The sequence below is a fragment of the Octopus sinensis genome, unplaced genomic scaffold (genome assembly GCF_006345805.1).
Source record: "Octopus sinensis unplaced genomic scaffold, ASM634580v1 Contig18757, whole genome shotgun sequence".
Taxonomy (NCBI): Eukaryota; Metazoa; Mollusca; class Cephalopoda; order Octopoda; family Octopodidae; genus Octopus; species Octopus sinensis.
The window spans coordinates 39,648-65,975 of record NW_021835999.1 but is presented as its reverse complement, the minus strand read 5'-3'; the positions used below and the strand labels follow the sequence as shown (position 1 = coordinate 65,975).

The following is a 26,328-nucleotide window of genomic DNA, read 5'->3' as shown; positions in this document are numbered from 1 at the left end:
CTCAGAGTCGAATTTGAGTGTTCCTGTATATTCTTTTTGTTGCGGGTGCATCATTTGAGGATGACTGTCGATGTCTCTGCACAGAGTCTTGTTTACAGTCTGATTAAAAATGTCCAATCTGTTTTGGAGGAGAGAAAGGTTATTTTTTGTGAGAAATTGTAGAATTTGTTTGGATTTGTTAATGCAGGACTTGCGTATCTGAAAGGTCAGCTGTGTAGAAATAGCGAGCCAGTTCTTCTCCCAGAGAAAAATGTGAAGCATTGGGGGAAGCGTAAATGCGTCAGAAGATTTGTTACTTATTTGAACTCATACGAGTGATATTTTATAATTTATTGAGTTGTTTTGTAATTTCTTTAATTACACAAATAAGCGCATTTTTTAAAATTTTTTGCTCACATTGAAGGTTTTTGGACAAATCGTATAAAAAGTACATTCAGCTATTCAGGTTTATCTCAATCGCATAATTCGGGCCGATGATGACAAAGGTGTTATCTTTCATGGAGTAAAAAATAGGATTTTCAAACTTTATTACGTCATTTAATGTATTTAATTGATTTGTTCATGTCAAAATAGCGTATTTTGAATGTATATTAAGTAACTAGCTCGGCAGCTCGCTTCGCTCACCGCGACCTAGCTCCTGCGGAGGGCCTGTTTCATCAAACAACTATAAGTTTATGTAGATGTATAAAACTACCTGGTTTAATGTAACCCTATTCTATCGGCTGTTGATAAACGATGTTTGTCGTCCGTGGCATATATGAATAAATTTTCTCTTCTGCCTACCCTCGAGCATCCCACATACAGCTGTCCATGTGAAAAGCACTCACTCTCTAAAAATAACCCAACTACCTTTAATGACTGTCCCTGGGCCTTGTTTATTGTCATTGCAAACTTTTTTTTTCATTTTTTGTGGTTTATTTTTTTTATATTTAATTTTTTCATTTTTCCTTTGTAATTTCCTTTTTTTTCTTTTTTATTTTTTTGTTTTTTACTGGCGGAAATGGGGCAGGGGGAGATGCGGCAGGCGGAAATTCGGCAGGCAAGAAAGCGACACACAAAAAAGCGACACACAAAAAAGATTTAATTAATTACCTTATTAAGCTGACCGTTTTTTCTTCAGCTTCGTTTTTCCTCCTTCGGTTATCTATTTAAAAAATTATTTTTGAATAATAAAAAAGTTTAGGAAAAGAGGCATACCGAAAATAAATTCTATCTTTACGAAAAACTCAAGTAAATCTTAATAATAAAATGGTATGGTGTGTGTCTGTCTGTCTGTGTGTCTGTCTGTGTGTCTGTCTGTCTGTCTGTCTGTGTGTGCACACCAACTTCAAATTGGCAATACGATGTCCTCGACTTACATGATGAGGTCCTTAAAACCTTCCCCCAAAAAAATAAAAAAAAAATTTTCTGCATTTTGGTTAAAATGAACAACTACAATGTCCTCGACTTACATGATGAAGTCCTTAAAACCTTCCCCCCCAAAAAAAATTAAAAAAAAATTTTCTGCATTTTGGTTAAAATGAACAACTACAATGTCCTCGACTTACATGATGAAGTCCTTAAAATCTTCCCCCCCAAAAAAATTAAAAAAAAATTTTCTGCATTTTGGTTAAAATGAACAACTACAATGTCCTCGACTTACAAGATGAAGTCCTTAAAACCTTCCCCCCAAAAAAAATTAAAAAAAATTTTCTGCATTTTGGTTAAAATGAACAACTACAATGTCCTCGACTTACATGATGAAGTCCTTAAAACCTTTCCCCCAAAAAATCAAAAAATTATTTTCTGCATTTTGATTAAAATTAACAACGCGAATGTCCTCGACATTCATGATGAGGTCCATTAAAACCTTCAAGGCAAAAATCTCACGTATTAAGAATATCCTTGATGAAAACGACAGCGAGAATATTAACAATGATGAACTCCCAATTATTCGCGATAAAGAAATTCAATTCATCCTATGTTTTTCTCTTTAAAATTAAATGCATATATCATTATCGACCATGAATCAAAATTAAAGCTATTATCATATTTGACTTTGACAGAATGTGCAATCACAGATTGCACGACTTTGAATAGAGTGTGCAATTAACAGATTTTGAAAAACCACTTTGATAGTTGAAACCACATTAGCACAATCATTAACACAATTTACCACCAATTGACGCACGACCTTGAATAGAGTGTGCAATTAACAGATTTTGAAAAACACTTTGATAGTTGAAACCACATTAGCACAACCATTAACACAATTTACCACCAATTGACAGCGCAATCAGAAGAATTTGCGTAAAAATATTAACTACTAGCTCGGCAGCTCGCTTCGCTCACCGCGACCTAGCTCCTGCGGAGGGCCTGTTTCATCAAACAACTATAAGTTTATGTAGATGTATAAAACTACCTGGTTTAATGTAACCCTATTCTATCGGCTGTTGATAAACGATGTTTGTCGTCCGTGGCATATATGAATAAATTTTCTCTTCTGCCTACCCTCGAGCATCCCACATACAGCTGTCCATGTGAAAAGCACTCACTCTCTAAAAATAACCCAACTACCTTTAATGACTGTCCCTGGGCCTTGTTTATTGTCATTGCAAACTTTTTTTTTCATTTTTTGTGGTTTATTTTTTTTATATTTAATTTTTTCATTTTTCCTTTGTAATTTCCTTTTTTTCTTTTTTTATTTTTTTGTTTTTTACTGGCGGAAATGGGGCAGGGGGAGATGCGGCAGGCGGAAATTCGGCAGGCAAGAAAGCGACACACAAAAAAGCGACACACAAAAAAGATTTAATTAATTACCTTATTAAGCTGACCGTTTTTTCTTCAGCTTCGTTTTTCCTCCTTCGGTTATCTATTTAAAAAATTATTTTTGAATAATAAAAAAGTTTAGGAAAAGAGGCATACCGAAAATAAATTCTATCTTTACGAAAAACTCAAGTAAATCTTAATAATAAAATGGTATGGTGTGTGTCTGTCTGTCTGTCTGTCTGTGTGTCTGTCTGTGTGTCTGTCTGTCTGTCTGTCTGTGTGTGCACACCAACTTCAAATTGGCAATACGATGTCCTCGACTTACATGATGAGGTCCTTAAAACCTTCCCCCCAAAAAAATAAAAAAAAATTTCTGTCAAAGTCAAATATGATAATAGCTTTAATTTTGATTCATGGTCGATAATGATATATGCATTTAATTTTAAAGAGAAAAACATAGGATGAATTGAATTTCTTTATCGCGAATAATTGGGAGTTCATCATTGTTAATATTCTCGCTGTCGTTTTCATCAAGGATATTCTTAATACGTGAGATTTTGCCTTGAAGGTTTTAATGGACCTCATCATAAATGTCGAGGACATTCGCGTTGTTAATTTTAATCAAAATGCAGAAAATAATTTTTGATTTTTGGGGGAAAGGTTTTAAGGACTTCATCATGTAAGTCGAGGACATTGTAGTTGTTCATTTTAACCAAAATGCAGAAAATTTTTTTTTAATTTTTTTTGGGGGGAAGGTTTTAAGGACTTCATCTTGTAAGTCGAGGACATTGTAGTTGTTCATTTTAACCAAAATGCAGAAAATTTTTTTTTAATTTTTTTTGGGGGGAAGGTTTTAAGGACTTCATCATGTAAGTCGAGGACATTGTAGTTGTTCATTTTAACCAAAATGCAGAAAATTTTTTTTTAATTTGTTTGGGGGGAAGGTTTTAAGGACTTCATCATGTAAGTCGAGGACATTGTAGTTGTTCATTTTAACCAAAATGCAGAAAATTTTTTTTTAATTTTTTTTGGGGGGAAGGTTTTAAGGACTTCATCATGTAAGTCGAGGACATTGTAGTTGTTCATTTTAACCAAAATGCAGAAAATTTTTTTTAATTTTTTGGGGGGAAGGTTTTAAGGACTTCATCATGTAAGTCGAGGACATTGTAGTTGTTCATTTTAACCAAAATGCAGAAAATTTTTTTTTAATTTTTTTGGGGGAAGGTTTTAAGGACTTCATCATGTAAGTCGAGGACATTGTAGTTGTTCATTTTAACCAAAATGCAGAAAATTTTTTTTTAATTTTTTTTGGGGGGAAGGTTTTAAGGACTTCATCATGTAAGTCGGGGACATTGTAGTTGTTCATTTTAACCAAAATGCAGAAAATTTTTTTAATTTTTTTGGGGGGAAGGTTTTAAGGACTTCATCATGTAAGTCGAGGACATTGTAGTTGTTCATTTTAACCAAAATGCAGAAAATTTTTTTTAATTTTTTTTGGCGGGAAGGTTTTAAGGACCTCATCATGTAAGTCGAGGACATCGTAGTTGTTCATTTTATCCAAAATGCAGAAAATTTTTTTTTAATTTTTTTTGGGGGGAAGGTTTTAAGGACTTCATCATGTAAGTCGAGGACATTGTAGTTGTTCATTTTAACCAAAATGCAGAAAATTTTTTTTTAATTTTTTTTGGGGGGGAAGGTTTTAAGGACCTCATCATGTAAGTCGAGGACATTGTAGTTGTTCATTTTAACCAAAATGCAGAAAATTTTTTTTTAATTTTTTTGGGGGGAAGGTTTTAAGGACCTCATCATGTAAGTCGAGGACATCGTATTGCCAATTTGAAGTTGGTGTGCACACACAGACACACAGACAGACAGACAGACAGACAGACACACACCATACCATTTTATTATTAAGATTAAACTTTCTAGCATATTTACATTAAAACTATATTTATGCCAACAATATTTTTCGAGTTGCATAACACTTTTTATTGCATATGCAGTACATTTGAAAGAAAAAAAAATACAATTTCGATGTTTTCAAATTTTCTGAATGCAATGCGAAGGACCGTTTGATGAGGAGTAAAATTTGTTCTTTTTCGAATCATAGATTAAGATAAAAATAAAATTATTCTAAAAGAGCTAAAGGCAGTTATTTTACACATTCCGTACGAGCACAAACAAAGTTATAATCCCAAACGTGAGCGAGAGCGTGTTGAGAATTTTGGTCATCACCTTTTTACAAGCTTTTAACAACAGAGTTAGGATTCTTACCAGCACTCTAGGAATGCTAAATCGCGGTCTTTCACACTATTTCTCACAATAGTCCATGAAGTATTTGTGCATTGCGAGATTAGCGGGAGTGGCTGGGTCCAGTCTTAAATGTGCCCAACAATTTCCAGCGGTCTGCGAAAATTTCTGTGGTCAGCGTTATAGCAGCGGTTCTCAACTTTTTTTAGACTGGGGACTACTTTTGTACTGGTGAAGACCATCTTAAATAAAATAAATATTTTTGCTAAACATTTTTTGGACAATTTTTGTGAAAATTGTGAAATAACAAACAATTTAACGGCAACTCAATGAGATTTCTGATCTTGTTTGCTTTAAAAAAAATTTCGGACCACGGTTGCGAACCGCTGCGTTATATTGTTTGTAGAGAGATTGATTATTAATTTCAGATGGCCAGTAAATTCCACGTAGAGGGCTAGGTGCTGTTTTGAACAGAGAGCCAAGTTTCTTCACAACACTAACTCTAATTTCTATCGAGAGTTCTCGGAGAATTGTTTAGAAGATCAATTAAAGTAACATTGTTGTCCGAAGCGAAATCAACATCGTCAATGTAGACAATTTTTGTGATTGAGCTTGACGACGGAGCCATCATAATAATGAAACACCACACAAAAAGATATGAAAAACTCATTTTCAATAGCTATGGAGTTTAAATTCATTTTACACAGTAAAGATGAGCATTCAACCAGTTACAAATATGAAGTAGAAAGTGCAGATGTTTAGTATTTATACTGTCATTCCGGGAAAGGCTGACTTCCATCCTTGTCAAAGGGAGCGCCAAACAGCTCTCCTCTCATTTGAACGGAAAGGCTGACTAGGTCTAGAACAGGGGTGTCAAACTCATTTCGCTTTGAGGGCCGCATTTTGTAACAATTTTGCTTCGAGGGCCGCATTTATAATAATTTCTCATTAAGGGAAGATTAGTTCTGATATTTATTATGCTAAAATTTAGTTTTAGTTAATAATTTAGTTACTAAATTATTCAATTATCGCTTTTTAATTTTGGTGAGAGTTGCTTCCAGAGGATTGACAACTTTTTAAGTTTTTAAACTTTCCAGGAAGATATGAAAAGGAAGCAGGTATTCTAACCTCCAAATATTTAGCTTTAAGTATAGAATCTGAGTGGATTAGTTCCATTTGTAAACTTTCATCTGCATTAGAAACATTAAAAGAGAATGGTGATGCGAATAGTGAAAATTGTTGTTCAAAAGACGAAAAATCATTAAATCTTTCTTGAAATTCCTTTAACACCGATTCCATTTTTAATATCTTTGAGCACAAATATTGCTGATGAATAATAAAATGAAAATGAGCAAATGATGACCCGGGATAGACCTCATCAAGCGAGTCCCCTCTTGGTCTTCCAGGCTTCAGTATCGGCCTTATTAAGGCCTGTTTCCATAAAGCCGGAATTACGTTGTTGTTAATAGAATGGTTGAAGATTGCTGCTAGAAATCTGACACCTTCGACGCCGAGGTTTTTTAATAGGATCACCGGGATTTTGTCCGGGCCGTGAGAGTAAAAAGGTTTTGTTGAGTGCAAGGTATCTTCCACCTCCTTTACCGAGAGGAGGAGCCGTTTTTTTAGGCTTCTGTTGGAGGGGAGTGAGTCGGATTTCCTGTGATCTTTATGTGCATTATTTGCATAGAAATTCATGAGGTTGTTCACGTCTTTTTTATCAAAATCTTCGAAAGGTTCGGGAGCGTCCCCCCCTGACCACGTGCCGAATGGCTTTCCACACTTCACCCGTTGAACGATTGCGGTTCACGGTAGAAAGAATGCGATTCCATTTCAAATAGGTGTGTCTGAGTTCATTGGACTTCAGTTCCTTGTTTAAGTGTCGGATGCGGGTAATTATGTCAGAAGACATCCGGTTTGACCTTTTGAGGCGATTTCTCTCCTTGGCCAGACCGGATATCCTTCGACTACAAGCAGCGAGAGGTGGACGTTTAGGAATAGCCATTGCTCTTGCTTCCAGAATGATCTTCGAGAAGAAGCCAATGGCTTTGCCGAGAAAGCTAAAGTTGCAAAGATTGCAATTTTTTAGTCTCGTGTTCAATGTTCGTGTTACATATAAAACAATGTATTTTTCCATCAACCATTGTGCAAAAATAGAGAAGTTCCCATTTATCTTGAAACACCCTCCGTTCATCTTTCAAAGAGCGTTTCTATTTATTCCAGAAGAAGCACGTGACATTAACAAACACGATTTAAAAATACAATTAAAAATTTTAATTAAATGTAAAAAAATAAAAAATAATTTTTTGCATTTTATAGCCATTAAATCAGACCGCACTTATGTTTGGTAAAGTACGCTGAGGGCCGCACCTATGTCTTTCGAGGGCCATATGCGGGCCGCGGGCCGCATGTTTGACACCCCTGGTCTAGAATGAAATGGAAACCTGCCGAAGTTTTATTTTAACGATGAAAACTTGAATTTTAATGCCTTCAAACAGCAATGGTATTAGAAACAATATTTGAACTCCTCGAATACTTCCTGAATTTGAAATCGTGTTAATAGATTAATCGATGGGAGGGCCAGCGGCCTGACGGATCGCCGAAGTGTTCCCTCTGAGAACGGCGATTGAGAACTGTTGGAAAAGCCAGTCCACCTCCCGAGGATCGTGAGTGTGCATGGAGATTTTGGCTCCGAGCTTGCGGAGGAAGTTTTCCGTTTTTAGGCCAAGAGCACCCGACGTCTCCACTGCTATCGGCATCACGAAAAACTCATTCGAAATGGCGGAAGATTCTGTCAGCTTTAAATCTTCAGCTTTCTTAGCAGCAGATTTAGCCTCCAGAGCACACAAAGTTAGGTGTGAAGCAGAAGATGTATCCAATCAGGTTGCGTCCCATACGAGGCCTTTTCCCCCTCAAAAACAAAAAGGATCATCCCGTCAGGACGTTTCCCGTCACCGCGGACAAGACTCGGTGGTTTGAGGACCGAAGGAAATCCCGCCGAGTCGAGGGCCCTCCGTTATTCATAGTCGAGTGCCTCGGAAAACGTCCGGCGCTTTTTCTGCACGATAAAGGATGCAGACCGAAAGAATCAACAATGCAGCCACAACGAAACAAATGCGGGACACACTGCCTTGGCCCAAGGCGCAGGGAGATTCCGATCCTTACCGATTCATCATCAAGGAGAGTGCCAGATGGGGCGTTCGGGAATGTGCAAAGCCAAGCTCCACTAGCCGGGGATGCCGCCGAAAGTAGGCAAGCGCAGCAATGTTGGTTGGACGACTAAAGCAGCAGATTGAAAATTTGCTTGCATCCTATTCGATCCCAGACCCGTTGAGACATTCGATCTTCCAGAAAGTCAAGACCTTGTTTTCCCTCCAGACTTTGCTAATATGAGTCACATTTGTGTCCGAGGAAAATTCAGAGAAGGAGCGTAGAATTTTCATGACAAGTGTGTGGCTCGAGGAGAGGGTCGAGAGAAAAAGGGGAACGATAAGTTGGAACATGAGCGGATGCCGAGACCGCCAAAGGTTAACGGGAGGGTCTCTTGTCTCCAACCCCTATCGACGAAGGGGGAATTGCATATGTTTTGAGTACAAGTACGGATAAGGTGGTCAATGGCGGAAAGCCTCTCTGGAAAAGCAAAACACGGAGAAAAGCGTAGCAAATAAGTGAACTTTTGGACTGTAAAGCAATTTCGTAGAAGGAATAATGCTGTATGTGAGTACAACTGTCTAATACGTTCGAAAACTGCCTTGAGAAAGAATTCCTTTTTGTGTAGGCCCATATCAATAGAATCGCCAGCCACCGGGGTTCCGAGGATAGAAAGTTCGTTAATGGGGGTGGGATAAGATCACGAAAGGAACAAACAGCGTCTTTGAAGGTAGATTGCGAACACTCGAAGTTAGAGATTTCACATTTAGAGAAATTTAAACTAAGGCTGATTTTCTCCAGAGCCGGAATAATTTTTATTATGTAGGGAAAGATACCAATAATTTAGTGGGGAAGATATAAGTTTAGTCACCTTAGAAATTTCAAGACAGAAAAAGAGTGGCCCCAGAAGGTCTTCCTGTTGAACTCCCGTAGCAGACGGGATAGTGTAGGATTCAAAGATAAGGGAGGATGGTTGGCCGTATGATTGGAAAGTTATGTCAAATAATTAAAGACAATATTCAGAGCAGGAATCCAAAACTCGGTCATGCCAAATACTGTTGAATGCATTTCTGATGTCAAGCTTGATCAATATTTTTGGACATGGGGATTTTCTGCACGCATCTGAAAATGTGCGGATTCACATCCTCCAGGCACGTAAGTCGACGGAAGATAAAGCCGACCGCAATTAGGCAAATCCCTCCGCATTTTTTGCCAAAAGCGGTGAGATTGGCTGAGAAGAGTATGTGACGGATAGTATCCGGCAGATTTCCTTAGACCATTTGATTTATCAGACAAGTAATTGATTTGAGCAGACGTGTATCAGACTGGAACTGTGCGGACAATTAGTATCTTCAGATATCCAGGGCGGAGCCCGTCGGCTCCTGAGGAATGCCCGTACTCCGCCCTCGGTATTCTGGAATTTCATGTTTGCGGCTTTGAGTCTGTTTGTGTGACTTTGATGATTGGAGTGGGGGCGAGTCTGAGCAGTATTCCTGAGCCATGAAGGAGTGGATGTTTTATTCATTCGAGTGGCTAGAGATGTTGTATCCCGATCAGCTTTTATAGGGCACCGAGAACCCAGGGAGCAAAGCTCAGAAGTCGAATGCAAGTTGATAAGGCATCGGCCGCAGCCGCTCGTGCTGCCTTGGGGATCCTCACATGGATGTTGCGACATTTGCGTCTCTCCGATATGAGAAATAGAGTCGGACAGAGCCCGGTCGGAAGGGTTTGGACGACATACTGGATTGCTTCGGTTATGCCCATGAAGAACAATTCGGGGTGGGAATAGCAGACATGTCTCTCTTGGTCATTTTGGCACAGCACTGTGGGATAGATTTGAACAAGTTGCGCACTAAATCCAACGTTTTTGACTATTCGAAGTGTTGCAAATGTTACAAAAGTTCATTAGATCACGAACACCATGTCGACTACAGTTGGTATTCTTATCTACTCGTACCCAAAACGTGCAATTTTGGTGATTATGTAATAGGAACGAAGGTATAAATTAACGTGCACAAATGTTCAAAAACTCTGCTTCCACTCAAGACCCTGCATTATTTTATCTCGCTAGGAGACCGATTTATCAGAACAAAAAATCAAGTGCTGAAATGAAGATAAATACAAAGAAATCCTTATTGACAGATTTTTGTTAATTTTACTGCTTTACATTTTCGTTATAAGTAAATTTAATAACTTGTTCAATATACCTACCTTTATACAGAACAATCCTGAAAGATCTGGTTGTCCTTGGTTCGCCAATCTCCGGTGGAGAGATATCTACTGCTATCGCGGATAAGAAACGTGATCTATTTCTGACCCTGGAACAATCTCCGACCTCGATGCACACGTGGGGCTATTCCTCATTACAAACTAACTTTGTATTCCGCGTCTCACCTACTTATTTCGTTTATCCCAATGTTTCCGGGAACTCAACCTGTTGTCTGACCTGGATTCTATTATCTGGAAGTCTTCGAAAAATTACTCAATGTTAACTTCTATGGAGACAAAATTACTCATGTGATGTTACCTCTACTATTCGGTAATATTGGTATCCGCTTGTATATGGACATTTCTCTGTTTTGCTACCTATCTTCGCTCTCGAAATCGAGAAATTTTGTCAATTCTGTTCTTTTTTCCTTTCCTAAACATTTCGAACTGTGTCATTCTCGAGCTGGATCATTTTCAAAAAAGTTAGGATTCCATCCAGATTTGTAAAGAAATCGTGAAATCCCTGAAAACAAGCGCCGATCAAATTGAACTCGCCTCAATGAACGCAGCCGCACAATCACACTCAGTTAAATGTCGTCCCACTATCCTCAGCCGGTTTACTCTTGGATGATGAGTCAGTTCGACTCGGCACCTGTCTTCGACTATGAATCCCTCTTTGGCATCCCCACTCGTGCAAGTGTGCGCAGTTGATAGACTCTGATGTCCTCCACGGTTAAGCGCTGGACGTACCCCGAGACACTCCAGTTTAAAAAAAGTCGTCAAACGGGGCCTTAATGCCGCAGGCTTCCCTTCGGTTCTGAAGCCCATTGGTCTAGATCGCGGAGACTGCAAACGTCCGGACGGAATGACGGTCTTCCTATTTAGCGATGGAAAGTGTCTCATATGGGATGTAACCTGTGCGGAAACTTTTGCTCCAGATACCGTTACTCAGTCTGTGTTGTGTCCTGGTTTTGCGTCTCGCCGGGCCAAAGAAAACAAACGTCTCTGCCAGATAAGAATTCTTTCGTCGATCGGGAAGCCCATTGAAAGGAAGACAAATGACTCCCGGGAAACTAGGTGGATGTATCAGAGAGTATCGATAGCAATCTTGCGAGATAATTCGCTTGCTATTCGCAGTGGGGCAAATGGCGAATTGTGATTTTCAAAATTAACAGTTATCATAATTAATACGATTCTGAAAATAAAAGATTTTGAGGATGCTAGTGGAAAAATTTCAAAAACACTAGCAAAATAAGCAAACCCAAATAGATTATCAAAAGCATGAGAAAAGACCAATTTTTGCGAGATTTAATAAGATAAGACAGGTTTATTTTCACAAAAAAGATATCGGACATAAAGTTAACGGCCAGTAGGAGGCCTTACTCATAAAGTCGTCCATCGCTATTTCGTTCTCTTCCCTAGATACTTTCGGAACTAACTTTCAACAAGGTCACCAATCATAGGAAAAGTTTTCTGAAAGCTCGGTAGATTTACATCAAAGGCCACCTTGAGCGCTAGTCTTCTAGTTTTTTGTAGTATTTTAACAATTCTTGCCTTAGAAGGGGACAAGATCCACTCTTCCAGCCCATACATCAGCACAGGAGGAATGGCAACTCGGAAAATGAATAGCACCGTCTCAGGAGGTAAGCGAAATTTAATAAGGGATATGATCATTTGTATGTCTTCGTCACACTTTCCATTTCAGAAAATGAACTCCCAGGTATAAAAATGATTGGATCTTCTGAATAACGTCAATCGTGTATGTTTTTGCACTTCTTGCTGATACTCGAGTGAGCGTGCACTTTTCAATTGACAGAGTCAAGTACTTTAATGCCATCCACTGTTTTATTTGCTCTTAGTAGATTTTTAGTTTCATTTACGATGTTGTCGGTAGGATTGCTTCGTCCGTAATAATAATGTGTCACATGCCTCAGGGATTACTATGCCCCACTCGTTACCTCCGAATTATTTCTGAGAAATAATTGATTAATGATTTTTCAATTTTTTAGAAAAATTAATAATCAATCACAACGAATAGGAATAGGAAGTTTTATTGGAAACAGAGAAGGGTTAAAGGTTAGGGGGGAGTTTGTATAATGAAACAATAGGACTACCCTATCGACTTCTTCCCAGAAAAAAAAAAGAGACCCCCTCAAGTAAATTTTTTTTTTTTTCTTTTCTACCTCTGCAGGTACGTCCCAGTGACAATGAGTTGGATTTATAACCACTTATAGCTTTTCGACAGTTTCACCGACCATGGAGGATTTACTTTCAAGCCACAGGGGGATTGGATCTTCAACTTTTTGGTGGTAAGCAAGCTTCAAAGCGAGCCTGCGAGACTTTCAAATTTAGTTAAGATGGTGTCCTTCTTTTTAGAGAAGTACCATCCCTCTTTTCCGTATAGTAGTCCCGGTAGGATCACCGTATTGAAAACGTAGAGGAAAGTATCAGGCTCCAAATTTAACGTAGGGCTGGATGGCAAAATGCAAAATACTCTAATCACAACGACGAACGAACGAACGAACAGATTTTATTGACTTAGCAACCGAAAGAGAAGAGTTATATGAAAAGGTTTTATTAAAATCGAGACACCGAAAGCCTCCTCCTTGCTTTCCTTTTCACTTCTCATGCCCTTTGCAATGAGCAGAGGACTTGCCGAATGTTTTGAGTTTGTTCATCTAGCTCTCTGGGGAGATCCTGATCAAGCCGTAGCTTATACGCCAGTTTAATCGCAAAGCGCCTTGTTTTCTCCAGTTTGGTGATTATGCGATTTCTCTCGTCTGTAGGGTACCAACCTTCATGTCCATAGATAAGGACTGGTTCTACAGTCGCCTTATAGATGAAGAGAAAGGTGTCTGGGGAGAGATGGAAGCGTATAAGGCTTCTCAGGATCCCGGAACATTTCCTTCTTCTAGATTCCACGAACTTAAGGAACGATCCGTCAGCCCCGATCGTTACCCCAAGGTAGCGTAGGTCGTCAGAGATTCTTAGTCCCATTGTCTCCAGAAGTGGTTCTCTTCCTTTCCGAGTTTTAGAAACCCACGTGATGGTGGACTTGTCTCGTGCTAAGGAGAGGGCTTTCTCCGTAGCCCAAGACTCAACCCTCGCTATATATTCCCTCAGCCTTTTCCAAGAGAGGTCCTTGGATCGCGACAGATCCGTAACCAATATGTCGTCCGCATAGATGATTAGTAGACTCTCCGGATTTACTGGTTTCGGGATGTCGGCAACGTATAAGTTGAAAAGTAGAGGGCTCAGGACCGACCCTTGAGGCACTCCCCTCCTTAGATTGATTGTATCCGAGGTCCGGTTACCACATCTGATAAAAGACTTTCGCATGTGTAAGAAATTCTCTAGCCATTTGACAGTCCTTTGCCCCGGAAGGATACTGATGATCCTTTCCAGGAGGCCTAGGTGCCAAACGCTGTCGAACGCCTTTGAAATGTCCAGACAAACAGCTGTCATCCCCATCTGTGTGTAAGGGCCCTCGAGATTTGCGTTTCCAGTTGGGCAAAGCAGTTTCCACAGGACTTCCCACGTCGGAAACCCATTGTTCTTTAGCCAGGTAACCTGACTCCTCCACGAGAATAGATAATCTGTTAAAGATTATACGTTCCATGATTCTTGATATGGAGCAGATGAGACTTATGGGTCGGAAATTTTCTGCACGGTCTTTAGGTTTCCCTGCCTTTGGAATCATTCGTACCACGGTTTTTTCCATGCATTCGGGACGTATCCAGTCTCCCAACTGGCATTGAAAAGTATCGTTATTATCTTGACTAGGCTTATCGGGGGCCTCTTTGAAGACTCGGATGGGTATGTAATCAAAACCCGGTGCGTTGTCCTTGCATCTTTTAATTGCTAGTAGGGTTTCATCCAGGGTGATTGCGTGACAAAGTCGACCAGGGGACATTTTCGCAGAGGCTATTGCCCTCTTTTTATCGTCCATTATATCTGTCGGGACAAAACAGCTCGGGTCGACATCTTGAATTTTCGCCAGTTGTTGACGTAAAGCGTCAGGTACATCGTCTCTCGGTGATAGCATAGCCATTTTCTGTGGTTAAATTGATTTCATCTCCTTTGCATTCCGTTCCTTTAGGCGATTATATGCCTTCCAGAAACTTGGGTGTCTTCGATTAAGCTTAGAACATTCCAATCTCCAAGCTGAGTCAATGTTTTCTTTAGACCTTTGTCGATCCTCTTTTAAGAGAGGAAATCAGAGAGGAAATCAATCACAACGACATAAAATTCAACCTAATATTAGGTTAATTAGAGTACAATTTAATGATATACTAAAAGATGCTTTAAAACAAATAAATTAAAATAATATTTTTATACAACAAACCATTTTGACTGATAAGCACATTAAAACATATTTTAAAAATGTGAATTGTGTGAAACGCTTTAAAGGCACATAATTTGATAGTTTTATAATTAACTCTAACCAGTTTTTAGTTTTATTTAAAACATTTTTTGAAATGTAAAAAGATAAAGGTTTAAAATCATCTGTAGATCTCTTATAAAAAACTCAAACTTTATCCAGTTTTTTAGTTTAAAATCATATATAGATCTGAAGTTTAAAACGAAAAATTAAATTTGTCCTTTTTTGATTCTTTTCATGTGAACAATCTTTGTATCTCCATTCGAAAATTCTACTTTAAATTTTTTCAAACCCTAAACCCAACCAATTCCCTAACCTTCACCCTAACCCTAACCTTCACCCAAACCCTAACCTTCACCCAAACCCTAACCTTCACCCAAACCCTAACCTTCACCCAAACCCTAACCTTCACCCTAACCCTAACCTATACCCTAACCTATACCCTAACCATAACCATGAGATAAAACAGCATGCTTAATTTATTGTTTTTTAATGATAATGGTTAAGCATTGAAAAAATAAAAATCCATAATATTATTAATTTTTAAATTAATAAGTAAATATATTTCAATCATTTAAATATTTTAAATTGAAATTTTAAAAATTTAGAGCAATGGTAACGAGCGGGGCATGGTAACGAACAGGGCATGTGACATAATGTCATCAGCATAAATAAGCACGTTAATTGAGATAAACACAGGTTTGGAGAGTCTGCCATGTACACGTTAAATAGAAGTAGGCTGAGAACTAAGCCTTGAGGTACTCCCCTTTTTTGGAGAATGGCTTTTGAATCTTGGCCAAGTTTGACAGAAGAGATCCTCCCATTCAAAAAGCTCTCTAACCATTTAAGAATTTCCACATCAATGTCACAGTTTTCAAGGTTTTTTAGCAGGACTAAGTCGATAAGTCAGAATCTCGTGCCTTAGATATTATCGAATTCAGTCGAAAAATGCAGTCAGCACAGAACCGGTTTGGGTAAAAACCCCACTAATCTTGAGAGAGCAAGTGGTTCTTCTAAGACCCATAAAAAGATCTGTTTTAGTTTGACATGTCGTGCAAATTCTGTTAAGACATAAAAAATGTTTTTCATACTAATCTACTGATTCGTGTATTTATTTTACAGTCGTATTTTCACACCTTTAATTATTTTTTAGTGGTTAGTTTCAAAAAACAAAGAAAAAAATTCTAGAAATAATAAAATAAAAAAAATGAAAGCGGATGACGGCAATCGATTTTAAACAAAAGATAAATCAATAAATTTAAATTATTAAAAGTCTTTTATATGTGGTTTTCTCTGTCTTAAATAATTGTGGTTGGTCAAAACCTAATGTGTTTGTATTTAAAAAAATCGAATCGATTAAAAAATCAATTAAATTCAATAAATACCAGAAAAGTTTAAAATTATTGAATTAAATAATATTTGTAATATTCAAAAAAGAATTTGATTTTAAACATAATAAATAGGAAAAAGTTAAGTAGATTTTTTGTCCATTAAAACATATTGAAATGTCGTGCACAGAATCTGTTAAAGACGAATGTGCCCATCTCGTCAGTTCGGACGGATCTAACAAAAATATTTCCGACACATCGTTACGATCGAGTCTCAATTCGTAGGGAAATTCGAATATTTCTGAATATGATGAAAGGCATGATCGGTGTAGGAGTCCTTTCCTCCCCCTATGCTGCCAACCGTGCAGGAATCGCGGTTTTTTTTGCAAAATAATGACAGATTGGAATTCCCACTTTCATGGCTTTATGTATTATCAACATTTATCAAATTGGAGTTCTAGTTCGATGTTATTCCCACGTATGTGCTAAAATCTCGGTCCCCCATTTGGATTTAGGGGACCTAGTTTTCACCGCCTCTCAAAATTCAAGTCTCCTTCCCCGGAAAATTGGGGAGGCTGGAAGAATCATGACAAATTGCATTGTGTTTATATTTCAATTTGGTGCCACTTCTGTGTACATAATATTCCTGGGCTCAACAATGCGACAGGTGGGACCCTGACTGTTTTAAAGTAGATTATAAACGAATTTCATCCTAACAGTCTTTCGTTGACGACTTATTTTATTTTTGTCACGTGTCCTCTCCTGATATATATATTCCTACATGATTTGGACTTGTTGTCATATTTTTCACTGTTTGCCAACCTTTGCACACTCATCGGGGTCCTGTTGGTGTTGTATTTCTCCAGTCTGACAAATAATCCACTGTCCTCTCTCCGTTTAGTGGGCGATTTCAGAGGTGTGGCTGTGTTTTTTGGGGCCAGTATTTACTCCGTCGAGGGGATCACTTTGGTCTGTCTCATCTCTCAGTGAGTAGGTCCTTCCTCTCTATTCTATCATGGAGAAGAAACAGTACTTTATGGGAATATATACATTCTGTTTATCCATCCAGGTTATTCTTACGTGGGGGCTTCAATTTCTTGGGAATTTGAAATATGGGGACAAACTCTGTGGTCTTGTTGCACTCAATCTTCCTCTTAATGACACGTACTTTTATATTTACAACTTTTAGTCTGTCGCTTTCACTTCGATTTATGCTGATATGTTCGGTGTTTGTTTCGTTCGGATTGCAGTTCTATGTTATGATCAAATTGGTTGTCGGACAGTTCTATCGACCTCATTTGTTCCAATCAATCATTGGCCGAATTGGAGAATATAAGTTTGAAATGATTGTCAGACTGGCTGTACTGCTTCTTTCGTGTTTGTTTTTTACATTATTTTGCAGTAGGAGCTTCGATTGGGATTCCTTACTTGTCTATGATGATGTCAGTTTTGGGGGCGTTTTGTGGGATATCTCTTGGAGTTATCCTCCCTGCTGTTGTCGAGTTGATGACTTTCCATGATGAGCCTCAGTACTTTGGTCCCTACAAGTGGCGAGCAATTTTGGATTATGTTGTTATTTTGGGTAGTCTGATGCTTATGGTTTTTGTCCTCTATGTCTCCATCATTGAATTGGTAGACGCCTTTCACGGACATCCTCCTACTCCTGAGGCATGTCGTAATTAATATCTATTTTTTAATAATACAATTTGTTATACAAAGATTTTATTAATGGTTGCATTTATTCTAACGAATTATCATTGGATAAGGAAACTTGTAATGAAGATTTGGAGGTGTATTCTGGTTGGCACAAACATTTTCTTACGGTCTTTGCATTTGATTGGAGAATTATGACTGTTGTTTTTACTACTATGATTTGTAACTTTGGGGTTATAAATATACCATTTTCAGTTCGATTTTGACAATGCGCTGTTAAATTTTGACACTTTTTACGTAAATTTTGACAAATTTGGCCGTTTGGACGCACATAAGGACTTTTCTAATCGGCTAAATCAAGATGAGAGTTAATAAAGACAATTTTATTAATCAGGTTAATGGAATCCCAATCGTACAATTTGCAATGATTTTTCTGCATTTCTGTAAAAATACCGTATTTTCTCCCGAGTTAGATTTGTCATAGAATATTCTAACGCATTTTGTAATAATAGTGCTCGAAATTCCTTCCATTTCCTGCTGCATGAACATCGTTATGAGGATTGTTGTGATTGTATAAATATGTCTTTATCCCGATTTTGAGAATCGAAAAACAGTCTTCGCATGGATTTATCTGCGGAGAATATGGTGCATCAAATCTTCGAATTGTATGTTCTACTTCCACGCCTTCAAAATTTCCTTGTTTTTTGTGAATTGGAGCATTATCCAGCTAAACTCTCAGATAATGCCGTCATAAAATTGCTAAATTTAGATTTTAAAGTGATTAAAATCTCATATTGAACGACGTTGTGAAGGGCGCGCTTAACAACGCTGGATACCCCTCAATGTTAGAACCGATAGGACTGGACCGTGGGGACGGAAAACGCCCTGATGGGTCGACTTTATTCCCGTTCAGGGCACTCGTGTGGGATGTTACCTGTGTAGACTCATTTTCCTCATCATCGTTGGTTGACTGCGCTTCTCGTCCAGGATCTCCATCTGCCCTTACGGAATCTAGGAAAACTGCAAAATATGGCTCTTTGACCGATACCTGCTGCTTCATTACTCTGGCTTTCGAGACCAGTGAGATAATTGGACCAAAAGCCCTCAAACTCCTCTCAAAGATTGGTTTAATCATCTCGAGGAGGAGTCAAAACAGTCGTGAAACGAACTGGCTTCTTCAGCGGATATCGTTCGCGATATTACGTGGAAATTGCCTGTCCATCCGCTCGGCGACTCATCTAATTTAGTTAACTTCTCTAATAATTTTACACGGTTTAACGAAAACAAGTGTTGTTAGCATGTAAAAAAATCTCACAATTGTTCCATTGTCATCAATTGCCAAAATGAGGTTAAGATTCACTCCTTTGCTTCCCTTACTAGAATTATTGCACGTGATTCTATATAGGATTGGCCGAATTTTTTTAATGTAAAAAATTGAAATTTGTTTCGTCCAAATTTATTTTTCACTTTCAGACAAAAATTAATAATTATTCCGTTTTCGTTATTTGTAGTGTTTTATTTCATCAACCTCACCCTCCCGTTCAGTGCACGGATGGGCAGATTCATGTCAACGCGCAGTCTAGATTCAGGGGATACTTTTTCGACAGGCATCGATGACCTGTGCCTTGTCTCGGCTTGCATGCTTTCTAAGGTCTTCCGCAACACCAGTGTCTGGATGTATGCCTTCACCCTGTCTTCCACTGCGATAGAATCCAGATGACTTTTGAAGAATCTTGAGACAATTCCATCCCAAGTAAGTACCACAGGGATTATTTTCACTTTAAATTTATTTTTCTATTTGTATTACGTTGATAACCCAATGAAAATATTTTTCTTTTTTCGATATTTTCCTGACTATTTCTGGAAATTTTCGTAATTCCTTTATTGTTATTAATGGATTATTCTCGATTTTTTCAATTAACAAATTCATATCATCATCTGTAAGTTTACTCGTAGCATCCCTTCCACCTCAATGTTTACAAAAATACGGATTTCCACTTTTACAATAGCTATAGTTGTTGTCCTCTTGACACCAAGATCGCGAGCAAGCTGTATATAATCGCCAGAATTCTCCTAATTTCTTAATGAGTTTAAAACGCAGCTTCCTCACTATTTCCTTACACTAATATTTTTTAACAATTATTAATTACTTAAAAATCAAAATTAGGTTTAATTTTACTAGTTGAAGTACACAAAAATAAAATAATTAGAAAAACAAAGGGACCACAATTGAATCCTAGGGGCCACCTGTGACCTTAGAGTTGATTTTAATCAACCTAAAAAATCAATGATTTAAATCGTTAAAAAATCAAAAAAATCATTTAAAATTGCTTAAATTTATTAAATGTCTGGAGTCTGGGAGAATTTCGGGAAAGACTGGTAGTCGAGCCAGATGCAGTAATTGCAGAAAAGAGGTAAAAGGTCTCGTATCTCGGATGGGGCATCATTATTTGTTATGCCGAACTAATTTTGATATCCCTGAAAATCGATCCAAAATTAAAGTGGTTTAATCAGCTAATTGCCCCTGAGAATGAAGGACCAATCATCAATGAATTTCGTTACTACGATGACGTTATCGAAAAAAAATTTGATAGATATGTAACTTGTGAAGAAGACAGATCCGATATTGATACAGATATTGCTTCCAAAGTCCAAAATATTTGCCTAAAACGTCGTGTTGAAAAATATCCAATTGCTGTCGCTTTAGACAAAATGATTCTACGAAGATTTGCCATGCTGTATAAATTTGGAAGGAACTTGAACAGACTTATATGGACTATGAATGTACGGCTAATTTAGAAAAAGTGAAAACTCGAGCTGATTAAGCATTAACACTTTTCCACTTGCGAATCTAATTGACCCAACATGTTGTGGGAACAGTAGAGATTGACCTCGTTTTGAAGTATTTATGAAACAATTTCACTCGTCAAAAAAATTCTTGGACCAGCCGCTTCAACATGTGGAATAGAACGAATTTGTTCGACTTTTAAATGTACAAAATAGACTTGAAATTGAAAAGGCTGCCAAATTTGTCTTTATTTACAGCTTTTAAATAACTATGATTTCTATTTTATTTTTATTAATTTTGTTTTTGAATACAAATAATTTACAGTCAACCCTCGTTAATCTGAACTTCTATAATCCGAATTTTTTAATTGAAATTATAAATTTGTAACTTTTTCCTGCCAAATTTGATTCAATACTCCGAAAATTCAATAATCTGGAATCCGAACGCTAGGATCAATATAATTTCGGATTAATTTTGTTTATTATTATTAAAAAATCGAAGCAGGAAATTGAAAGGACATTCGGTTGTGTCAATAATGTCGACCCAAAATGTCGAAATCAGAGTTGACACGTCAATTATGACTGAAACGAAAGTCCAATTCAATAAACCTGATATTTTCGTCTATGACAAGAGAAATTCATTTAATCGAAGTGGGAGTTACCTCGCAAGACCGTTTAAAGCAAGTTGAAGTGGAGAAATTTCACAAATACGACCTGCTTGCAAACGAACTGTCGGTTCTCTATGAAACAAAAGTGAAGATTATTCCAATTGTCTTGACATGGGATGGAGTTGTCTCAAAGTTCTTTAAAAGTCATATTGACAAGTTATCCATTGAAGAAGGAACGAGGACATACATCCAGTCCGTTGTGCTTAAGAGGACGCTAGAGAGTATGCTTATCGAGCACAGACACGGGATGAAGTTAGAAAACGAGGAGTACGCCTCTGCCGCCAATCAACTTACGGAGCTGGTATGTCGTGAGAACACTTAATTGAATAAATTCATTGACGCAGAAATAGAGAATGAAAGTTTATGGAAAACTCTTCTTCCAAGCAAAGAAGAGAAATCATTCAAGATCTAGATTTTTAATTAGCTAGTTTCACGTGATTGTTTTTCTTGTTACATGTTCCGTTTTTATTATACTACACAGTTTTAATAAAAAAAATTAAAAAATAATTTTGTTGATTAATTTTTAGAAATTTAATGAACAACACGCTTTTTGTAATTCTATGGTTAGAAAAAGGATTGAACTCAAAATTGATCTAAAAGAACAGATTTGTAAAATTAAGGATTCGAAGAAAATGTCGCTGAATGAATTGCCTCAATTTATCAGAAGAGAATTAAACCTGGACCTAGGAAATTCTACTTTATCTGAAATTTTGAAAAATAAAGAACAATGGAAAAATAGTGAGATCTCAAACACTTACTATAGACAAGCTTCTAGAAATCATTATCTTTTGAGAATTCATTGATAGAATGGATATCTCGAATGGATGCTATTAACGGTTACTTGACTGATGAAATTATTATTAGTAATAATAATTGACTGATAAAATTATTTTTGCAATTTTTTACAATTTTTAAAATTCTTTTTGCAATTTTTTTAAAAAGTGCAATTTTTTGGTTGCCCTAATTTATTACTAAAGTAAAGGAATTTGGACAAAGCTAAATATTGAAGATCTGCAATTTAGCAAAGGATGGCTATGTAGATTCAAAAATCGGTTCAATTTGAAATTGAAAGTTCTTGAAAGAGAAGCAAATTCAATGAATGATGTTGATGTTTCAGCACATAGACAAAAAATGGTCGAAAAATTAAATTTATATTAAATATGGATGAAACAGGACTTTTTCAACCATTTCATATAAGAACGATTTCATTAAGTCAAAGAAAAAGCGTAAAACAATCTAAAGTTTGAATAACTGTTGTTTTATGTTCTAATAAAACTGGATCAATTAAAATGACACCTTTTGTTATTGGACACAACCAGAAACCAAGGTGTTTCAAAGGATTCAATGTTGGAAAATTCTGTCATTATTATGCAAATTCGAAAGCTTAGATGACCAGTTATTTGTTTAATTGCATGATGCTGCTATTTGAAGATGAGCTGATGCGATATGACAAAACATTTTATTTACTTCTTGATAAGCGCCAAGTCACATTTTGAAGAACAATTTTCCAAACATTGAAGTTATAAAGTTTACAAAGAACTCAACTGCTCATCTTCAACCAATGGATGCAGGAATAATAAACAATCTAACTCGCTTGATCAATCGTTAGACTTTTTTGTTAATCTTAAGCGTGAAATATTGTTACTTCATGAAGCTTGGGCAAATGTGAAACAAGAAATTATTGTTTCAAAAAAGTTGGAATTATTCAAGGTCTTGAGAGTATTATGCTGAAGAAGAGTTGTCCCCAGATCTAATTATACAGACACATAATAATGAGATAGACCAAATTATGATTGGAGAAGATATGCTTAAAACAGAAAAAATCATTGATAACGATGAAATCATTGCACTGATTCAAGAAGAATACACTGTTGAAGATATCATGCTTAATGCTGAAGATGGCCAGGTCGAGGAGAGTTAGGATATTAGTCCAACTACTTTATTTGATGCAATTCAAATTGTTCTTTTTCGAATTGCTTTTCAAAATATAACAAACGATACTGTCAAAAATTTGAAACACATCTTGGATGATTTACAAAAATTAATTAAAAAACACTATACAATGAACTTTATTCTATTTTTTCAATAAATAATTGTGTTTATAAATTTTACATTCCTCTATAATCCGAAGGGAAAGTCGATTTGAATTTCTGGATTAACGAGGGTTGACTGTATTTCATAAAAACCCGATTGAAATCAAAAAATCATGATTTTTAACAACCCTGATGTGAGGTAATGCCAATTTTAAACTTTTTAAATAATTATAAATTAAATAAGTATCTTTAATGTTAAATTCATATTTCTTTCGATAAACTCTAATATTTTTATTCATCAATCGATAATATTCAACTCTATTTGAGACAAATCAAATTTGTAATCACAATTTGTGAAATTATAAAGCAATCTTGATTTTAAAATAAAATTAATTACATTTAAAAACTTGCTGTTGTGTGACAATGCACAAGTTCATATTTCTGAATTATTCTCGCCGAGGAATAACATCGTACATCAAAAACATAAAGCCCAAACCTTGGAATTATAAAAAATATGGATACACCAAGTTGCACTCAATAATTGACGGAACATTAAAGCGAATGGACGAAAACAGCAAAATAATAATAATTTGCGGAAACATTGGAATTGGAAAAGAATCATTTTGTCGAAAATTTTCAGATTTTTTCAAATTTTGTTATTTTCCCGACATCAATCACGACCAAGACGGTTTCAAGTTACCGAACGGATTAGACATGAGACCTTTTGACGAGCAACTTCCCAAACATTTGAGGACCTACTCTCTCCAGGATTGGTTCAAAGATCCAAATCCAGGGATCAAAGCTTCAAAAATACAACTTTCCATATTTGATCTCCGATTCCGTCAATATGCCGATTCCGTAGCCCACATGTTGAATACTGGACAAGGCGTGGTCTTAAATAGGTCAATTTGGTCAGACCTTCCCTACGCCTTTGCTCTCCACTCATGTGGGCTAATTAGTAAAGCTGGTAGACTCAGTTACTTTATATCCCAGCTTTTGAGTACTATAAATATATTTCCAGTCAAAGTTTATGCAGTTTGCCTTACCCACATCTTACTGTCTTTCTCGACTGTTCCCCTGAATACACTCTCCGTCTTATTGAGAGAAACCGTCCTGTTTTTTTATAGTTTAAGTTTGCAGGAATATGAGATTAAGAGTGGATTGTACACAAAAGATATGATTGAAGGAATTCAGGAGTGTTATGTGAGTACAGTTCTTCCGCTTATGAGGTGAATCTCTGTTTATATATCGTAGGAAATACGGAGAGGTGATCCAAGTTGATTGGGAGGATTATTTGCAACATAAAGATGACGATTTTGAGATTGAAATGGTGATTGGGTGATAATAACCCAATAGTTGGCCAGTGATGTACAGAAAATAGATTTGGATTCTTATGATAAGGCAGATTTGCACAAATTTAGAGATTGGCGGAAACCCGACGAACTTTTGTTACGTAATTATCGAATAATGTTAAATCTGTGAATTTACTGCAGGTATACTGACCCCGATTTTACACGTCTTTCCTTGATTGATGAGATTCCATGGGATTGCGAGGAGTTACGTCCAAATGAGGCAGATTATGATTTGTGGCGAAATGTAATGCAATCGGTGTCCTGGTTGCTGTAATTTCATAGGATTATCGATATTATTTGCCTAGGCGCTACCTTAACTACCGAAAGGTTTCTCCAACTTTTTTAAATTGGAGCTTTAATTTTTTTGATTGACTAATATTTTTTAATTTATGTTTGTTAATATATCTATGGAAACAATATTATGAAAAAGTTTTTCCGTACTAAAAAACACAAAACAAACACAAATCCATTCGACAGACCATTTAGCCGATTTAGTCTTAGTGATGCAGGGTCAATTAAAAAAATTCACAAAATCGCCTTGTCGGGAGATGTTGAGGAGTTCAATAAACTTTCTATCCGTGATCCTAATATAATTGACAACAAATCTCGGTATATATTTGGTCGACATTCAGAACTGCATTGCACTTGGCTTCTGCTAGAGGAAATATAGAGATTGTCTCAAAATTATTGCGCTGTTTCGGAACAAGACATGACATTCGTGACTCAGAATGCAAAACACCGCTGCTTACGGTTGTTAAAATGATTTGATCTTAAGGCAGCTTCCGAGGACAAAACGGGATGTATGCTCACACTGCTTAAACATGGTGCTGACACGAACGTACAAGACATATTTGGAAACAACATTTTCCACTATTTTGCATATTTTGGAAATTTGTTCATGGCTCAAAACATTAGATCTGAGATTGATGTTTTATTTGTCCCGAATATGGTAGTCTTGTGCGGATTCACGGTAGGATGGAAACAATCCGCTGCATTTGGCTGTTGACCAAAATCGAGTTGAAATGTGTAAATTTATCATAAAAAATGGACTGGATTTTAATTTGTTAAACAACGAAGGAGAGTATGTGGTGCATTGATGATAAGACAGAACTCCGCTGATTATTGCAGCAAAAAAGAAAAATATTGAGATCTCAGAACTCTTGGTAACTGCTGGGGTAAAGTTGGACATTGTCGACCGTTCTGGTTTATTTCCGAATTTTATAAAAGGAAAATCTGCTTTCGACTATTCAAAAAATTCACAAGTTTTTGATATTCTGAAAAATCCGAACAAAAATATCTTGCGGTAATTATTTTCTGAAAATATTCCAGCAAACCTCATTGTGACATATCAAAAAATAATCCACACAAATTACAACCAAAATCACTTCAAATGAGAACATTAGAACCTTCAAACGACAAAATAAAAATTATTCCGAAAGATACTCGAAATACAGGCAACTCTCAAAGTAGGAGAGAGAACGTTGATAGAAAATCGATAGAACTAGATAATAGAAACCGCAAACAATCTGAAATGTGATTTTTATTGTGATAGTTTTAGAAATGTAAAAATTAAAGATTTGGCATCAGAAATGTTATAAAATGCCAGGAAATGAAAAATCGCGCCAAAAATCATCTTTCTGAATTAGTCTTGTCATCGGATGAAGAGCAACTTACAGAATTCAAAACTGTTTATAATCAAAATAAACAACAAAACAACTTATCACCACTCAAAAATGACTGTAAGAGTGAATACTAAACAATATAGGGTTGAAA

The 26,328-nt window shown here is 36.7% G+C and overlaps 1 non-coding gene across 1 annotated transcript; it reads right to left on the bottom strand.

Moving 5' to 3' along the window:
• Nucleotides 1-5,728: 5,728 nt before the first annotated feature.
• LOC115231745 lies at nucleotides 5,729-5,840 on the bottom strand. The gene has a single exon (XR_003883545.1). It is a non-coding gene; the product is annotated as a U6atac minor spliceosomal RNA (small nuclear RNA).
• Between the last annotated feature and the right edge of the window lie 20,488 nt (nucleotides 5,841-26,328).